Here is a 7,816-nt window from a genome sequence, read left to right on the forward strand (position 1 = left end):
ATTGTGTAGCCACTACTTAGCCATAATGGGATTTCATTTGCATATATAAAAACCGATTGTTGATGTGTAATGTTACAATCGGGTTTTATAACACTATCGAGTAAACCGATTGTTGTAAGAAAGAATGCCCAATGTTTATGTAACTTTTTCTTATTAGAATCGGATTACATTAACACTTATATAATCCGATTGTCTATGTGTTATGTTAGGAATCGGTCTTTATATGTATATCGAGTAAACCGATTGTATACCTTGAATTCAAAAATGTGCATTGAATTCCATTGTTGTTTGTTGCTTATCTCAGTATTTTACAGGCCAAACAAGGGCAAGCAACAAAGTCAAGACAAAAACAAATATAAGAAGAAAAATGACTTTGATACTCCTCAGAGTTTGAGACCTCGTCGAGAGGGTGGTAAAAATTTAACCGAAGGGGATCTGGGAGTAAAGCCAAAGCGATCCACATCAATGACCCACCACCTCAAGCAAAGGAACCAGCACAAGAAGAATCTGATTCTGATACACCTACTGAAGAAGAAGGTGGTGATAGAGAAGTTGTTAAAGAAGAAAGTGGCGAGGAGGAAGTTAATGAAGAAGAAAGTGGTGGCAAGGAAGGTGATGAAGAAGAAAGTGGTGGCAAGGAAGGTGATGGAGAAGAAAGTGGGGATGAGGATGATGGAGAAGAAAGTGAGGACGAAGGTGATGGACAAGTAAGTGAGGATGAAGGTGATGGAGAGGTAGGAGAAGTTCAAAAACAAGTCCAAGGAGGAGATGCTCAAGAACAAGTGCAAGAACAAGTCCAAGGAGGAGAATTTCAACAACAAGTCCAAGGAGGAGACGCTCAAGAACAAGGTAACACAGATGGTAAGAAAGATATTCTAAAGAATAAGAAAGGGGACCACATTCCCGATCCGGAGAAGATGTTTCCTCGCGGCCCTAATGATCTTATTTTAGGGTTACCCGGTGATGGAGGACAGGTGTTATGGGGGTACAAAGAGAGTTAGGCCGTGGTGGTCTTCCATACCATAGTAACTACCTAAACCTTATGTTACGTAACATAAAACTTATTATCCGTGTAGTGTTTTGATTATTGTCCATCGGATTTGTTTTTCTTTATATGATCACAAGGATGTCGTTCGTCGTATGAAGCCAGGAACATCAGGGACTATGATGAAGAGCTGGCCGCTGCAAGCAATAGAATCAACCATCAAAGAAGTTGATGAAGTAATCGATCTAACCCAATCTACAGGGTTGTTTCCTGCGGTCGAGAATTTGGATCTTTGTTATGACAAACCTCTTTGTTCCTCCTTTTCCAAGAGATATTACGGGGAAACGAATACTTTTCATCTTCCGTTCGGTGAAATCACGATGACTCCAAATAATGCGAAGTTCATTACCGGGCTAAGCATAGATGGTAAAGCCGTGAAGCATAAAGGGTACTGTTAGAGCATTTCTCGGTCGAACTCGCATGCGTTGCTATCTCAAGCATATTTGTCAATGTTAGTGATCAAAACTATAAGTCTTGATTTCTAGTCTATTATAGTTAAGTCTCGGACTATGATATAAAGTGTAGTTGAGCTCAAGGACTTCATGGCGATTCATCATACAAGTAGAAGAACTACTCAAGGAACCGGTGGAACTTCTCGATAAAAAGGTATGTGAAGACTTGAACTTATCTATCACTCAAAAGTCTATCTACTCTATCTCCTACTCTTTGAGACAAGAAGTCGTATGCTATATATATAGACTTTGATTATACACATTTGGTACTTCGAGCCGAGTATACCTCGCATATTTATATCTCGAAATATGAGTTGGTAAGCTTTTCGGTTTAACCAAGTTTATCTTTACCATGTGACGAAAGTCATGATATGTTTCAATCATCTTGAAAATTGCTTTGACGAGAAATGGTGTAACATCAATATAACGTCCTCTAAGAATGTTTCAATGATTTAAATGAGAGTTTAGATTACATAACCAATGGTGTACATAAGCATTGTTGTGGAAACACATTTATGTATAATTCCTATTCCTTGAACCAAAGTTTGCGAACTTTGTTGATCAAGAGAACCGGAAGAATGGCGTGAGCCAAGTCCGCGAACTCAGACCGCGAACTGCTAAAGTTCTCAAACCCGAGAGTTTCTGCTGGAGTTGACAAACTATTTGTGTGAAACTAAGTATGTGAACCGGCAAAGTTCTCATACCCGAGAATTTCTGCTGGAGTTTATAAACTCTGACCGGTAACTTAAGTCCGCGAACCTAGTCTGCGAACTTGAGAAGGTTATATATCTGAAGATGATTTCTGAACTTAAACTTAAAAATACTAAGGAATGCAGTTTTCAAACCATGGCTATAAAAGTTCATGAACCGATTCAAGTGAATCAAATCAGCTTTGCTTCAATTGTGTCTTGTGTAGTACATGAGATTTCCTTCCAATTGAACAACTCTCTAACTAGTTCATTTGAAATCATTTGAACTAGTTATGGTGAAGAAGAACGTGGATGATATGGAATGCTCATATGGCTAACATTTTGGTTAACTATAGTTGAACCAACAAGTGCATACGTTTGGGTACGGTTAACAAACCTAGAAGCGTGCATTGTCAAGTGTGTGTAACAAGCTAATTTTTCGATCTAACGGTTGAGAAATATTAGATTGAATCTAAACCAGGTTTTCATCTAACGGTGGATATTGATTGCTTTGTTACTAAGGTAACTTAATTGCAAACCCTGATTTGAAAGACTATATACGTGGAACTCTAGTATCTGTGAAGAACTAATCCACACACCTCACGTGTGATACTATTTTGCATACTAGAGTCAGTTCTCCTTTAACCTTCGGTTTTCTTCTTCTAAAACCAGGTTAACGACTTAAAGACTTCATTGGAATTGTGAAGCCAGACAGATACTACTTTTATCGTAGTTGTGTGATCCGATCTTGCATCTTCTATCGTACGAGTACAATCAGATTGATTGGCTTGAGATTAATATCTCCGATAGGCGAGATATAAAAAGTAATCACAAACATCTTCGTCTCATTGTTTGTGATTCCGCAACATCTTGTTTCGCTACCATACGATTAAGATTGTTGTGAGGTGATTGGTAACTCTAGGCTATTCTTTGGGAATATAAGACCGGATTATCAATTGGTTCCTGTTCACCTTGATTATTATCAAAAGATGGAACAAAATCTTTTAGGGTTTATCTGTGGGAGACAGATTGATCCTTTGATAGACTTGTCCGTGTGAGACATATTTGTTTATTGTCAAAGCCTGCGATTTTGGGTCGTAGCAACTCTTAGTTGTAGGTGAGATCATCTAAGGGAATCAAGTGCGCAGTATCCTGCTGGGATCAGAGGCGTAGGGAGTACAAATGTACCTTGGATCAGCGTAAGACTGATTAGGGTTCAACTACAGTCCAATCCGAATTTAGCTTGGAGTAGGCTAGTGTCTGTAGCGGCTTAATACAGTGTGTGTTCAATCTAGACTAGGTCCCGGGGTTTTTCTGCATTTGCGGTTTCCTCGTTAACAAAATTTCTGGTGTCTGTGTTATTTCAATTTCCGCATTATATTGTTTATCTTTATAGTTGAAATAATACAGGTTGTGCGTTAATTTCAATCGATTAAAATATCCGACCTCTTGGTTGTTGATTTAAATTGATTGACACTTGGATATTGGTCTTTGGTACCATCCAAGTTATCTCTCTAAGTATTTTAAAACGACTCGGAGATTTCTATTTGATTGAGTATTGATCAAATTGAGAGATTGAGATAATCTAACTCGTCGAGATACTTTTAATAGATTGAGTCTTGTTGATTCTATTAGAAGTATATTCGAGTTTGTCCGTATAGATTGCTAAGGGAAATATTGGGTGGTGTTGTTAGACCCCCGCTTTTTCAATTGGTATCAGAGCAGGAATACGTTCAAGACCTTACAAGTCTGTGTTTGTAGCGATCTGATTCTATGGACATTAGTGTTATCTTAATAAATACACCATCAGATCCAGGAATTTAAGAATTATCTTCCATGACTGATTTAGTAAAATTTGTAGAAGAAATTCTATCTGAACCTCCACCAGGTTTAAAATCCCTTGAAGTGTTTTCAGGGCTTGAAAAGAAGCTTGAGAGCTTATCTCTTGATGTTGAGTTATACCTCCAGAAAGAGCAAGAATCTCTTGACAGGCTAAATCAACTTATGAAGAATAATATTCATGTTGAGGTTGATTTTGATTTACTAATCAGTGAGAGCAATGCTCCTCCTCTGCGTAATCCAATTAGTTGTGATAAACTAAACAAATTACAAGAGTAGTTTAAATCTCAGTCATCTGAGTGTATCATCTCAAAGCATGAATTGATTTGTTGCTCAATTCCTGATACTTCCTATCAAGATAGTAGTATTGTCTTCTTTTATGAAGAATCTAGGACGTCTCTTTTTATGAAAAGAGTTTCCCTTCGCAGTGCTAAAAACTATCTGCAGAAACTGTTTTTTATAAGTTGGAAAACAAGAAATCAGAAACACAAATCTTTTTGGGTTCTCTTGAAGTTCTTTGATAGACATATAAAAACAGTTCCTTAGGTGTTTCTCAACACTACAAGATTTAAGAGTTGTTGGAAAGAAACTCTTTCTTGGTGCCATGGTGAGAAAGACATTGTTCACCTCAACACAACTTGTTGGTGTTGAAAGTGCATCCTCACCAAAAAATGCCCTGCTATGTACACGGTGAGGGAAGCACAACAACTGGAGCGTACAGATTATATTCGGTAAGGCTGTAGAATTCAATTGGACTTTTCTAAAGAGACAGGTCTATAAACTTGAGCAAGTTTTATGTTTTTATTACTTATTTGAGTACTTATAATGATCCATGTACCTTGATTATCGTTCATTTCTACCTAACTTGATCTGTGTTTAAGGTTCTTATATGTTTAGGTTTGAAAACATTAGTTCAGATTGTTTGGACTTCATGGTACACATACCAAGTATGCATAACATCATTTAAAACCAAAATCCATGGGTTTAAGTTCGCAAACCCCGTATGCATGCTGCTCTAGGATACAAAAATTCGTTTGCAAACCCGTATGCATACTTGACGTCGATATTCGGTAAACTTGTTTTGGCCATCTTCTTCGTCCGAACTCTTAATGACCTCGTTCTTTTTGCATTCTCTTCCTCTTTGAATACTCTTCAAAATGGAGGTGATTATTATTGAATTTGGATGAGTTAAGATTGGTATTTGTCCCGTCTCTTGTTTTTGAGTGTTTTTCTCCGTTTCGTTGCACTTGTTTCATTTCTCTTGGTCTTGGGCACTTGGATTCATGGAATAGTACTCTTATAAGCTCATTTGTAGCTCTTACAAGAACGTTGTTGGTGAATCAAAAAGAAGGAAGTTCAAGAATGGGCAGTAGTATGCATTACTATGGGATTCTTGAATGTTCACAATAATTTTATGTGAACTATGGTGCATGGTCGTTAATGACATTGCATGCTCTTCTTGAAAAGATTTTTATACGCCTTTGGTATCTATTCTTGTTATAAATTCGGGCGGAAAGGATTGATCCTACTCTCTAAGGACAAATCATCTTATATGTGCATTACGAGTTTGTCTTGATGCCTAGGAAACTTCTTATGAGAATTTATTCTTGTTTTTGAGAAGGATTACTAGAGTTTGGAATAGAAATTATTGTGATTACACATAGCTATGTCCAACGTTTTCATCTTCATGTTTTTAGGTTTATTTGTTTAAATTCTAAGACTTTTTGGGAGATGATTTTTGCAGTATTAATCTTTATGATTTTATATATTGCAATATGTTATGGGATATGTGTGTTTACGTCCGTGAACTGTGTTTGTCCCATACTTTGTCAAAAGTAAAGTCTTTTGTTGTCGATATTCATATATAAATAAAAGAATGAATGGACTTTTGACAAATACAAAAGTTAAGCATATTATGTCAATTATTGATCGAAGATAAGTTAAAATATTTTGTGTGCAAGGATTATGTCTATTGATTGTCGTTATGCAAATATTGATGAAAAATAGAATGAATCCTTGTGTATTCCGAAGTATTGATATTCCCTGATCCATATTTTATGTGTAATCTGCAATACTCCATAAGGTTTTCTTGTGTTGAGTATCTGAACGGTTAAGCTAATCATATCCCTATGGTCAACTTAGTCATAGCTCCGTAAGTTCTCTTATGTCGAGAATTTCCAATTAAATTGATCACTCTTGTGTTTCATTTGATTGTGTATTCCGACTAAATTAATCATGAGTTTAATCGTGATTAGTTTGATTGAGTATTTTGGATATAGAAAATCATTCTTTTATGGTTTTTGGTATCCATCAAAATCCTTCTTTTATTACGAAATTAAGGTCGCTCTTGTTGTTCTTTCGAGAATGACATCAAATGGGGGAGAATTCTTTTGAACTTGTGCCTAATGGTCATATCTTGAGGGGTGTACGGCTGTGGAATTTTAGAGGGGTTATCTTATATCTTTAAACTCCTTGATGAATGTATTTAGCTTCGGCTTTATGATTGCATATAAATTAGTTGGTATGTATTTTTCTTTTAGTCATGAAATGTCTCCTTCGAAAATTTCATTATGATCCCGTTCTTGTACCCTTGCCAATTTTATTGACAAAAAGGGGAAGAATTAATATGTAGTTCATACTACAAATACATATGGTTTTCGGATCATTGTGTAAGGGGGAGTGGTTTCCATATGATATGGAGTATTGACAAAGGGGGAGTGATACATATCACCATAGTATTATTGTTGAAGTTGTGATACAATTGAACTTTGACGTTGTGTAATAATACTATGACACTGTACAACAATGATCGAGAACTATGTTTTCTCATTGTTATAGCTACGGATCTTCAACAGCGGTGATGATAAACTTACAACCTTTGGGATCATTGGAGTACTTGGAAGTGATGAATATTTTGAGGAATGTTGGAGATTATACATGTGGAATAGGAGCCACTAAAGTTTCTTTATCTTTTTTGTATTCCATATGTATTGATAGTTTTGTCACTAAAATTGACAAAGGGGGAGATTGTTAGAGTATTGCTCGGTCGAACTCGCATGCATTGCTATGTCAAGCATGTTTGTCAATGTTAGTGATCAAAACTATAAGTCTTGATTTCTAGTTTATTATAGCTAAGTCTCGGTCTAGGATAGAAAATGTAGTTCAGCTCAAGGACTTCATGGCGATTCATCATACAAGTAGAAGAACTACTCAAGGAACCGGCGGAACTTCTCTACAAAAAGGTATGTGAAGACTTGAACTTATCTATCACTCAAAAGTCTATCTACTATATCTCCTACTTTTTGAGACAAGAAGTCGTGCGCTATATATATAGACTTTGATTATACACATTTGGTATTTCGAGCCGAGTATACCTCGCATATCTACATCTCGAAATATGATTTGGTAAGATTTTCGCTTTAACCAAGTTTATCTTTACCATGTGACGAAAGTCATGATATGTTTCAATCATCTTGAAAATTGCTTTGACGAGAAATGGTGTAACAACTGTATAACGTCCTCTAAGAATGTTTCAATAATTGAAATGAGAGTTTAGATTACATAACCAATGGTGGACATAAGCATTGTTGTGGAAACACATTTATGTATAAGTCCTATTCCTTGCAACAAAGTTTGCGAACTTTGTTGATCAAGAGAACCGAAGAATGGCGTGAGCCAACCGCGAACGGCCGAAGTTCTAAACCCGAGAATTTCTGCTGGAGTTGACAAACTATTTGCGTGAAACTAACTCTGCGAACTCTGTCCGCGAACCGGCGAAGTTCTCATACCCG

This window comes from Papaver somniferum, chromosome 4 (genome assembly GCF_003573695.1).
Source record: "Papaver somniferum cultivar HN1 chromosome 4, ASM357369v1, whole genome shotgun sequence".
Lineage (NCBI taxonomy): Eukaryota > Viridiplantae > Streptophyta > Magnoliopsida > Ranunculales > Papaveraceae > Papaver > Papaver somniferum.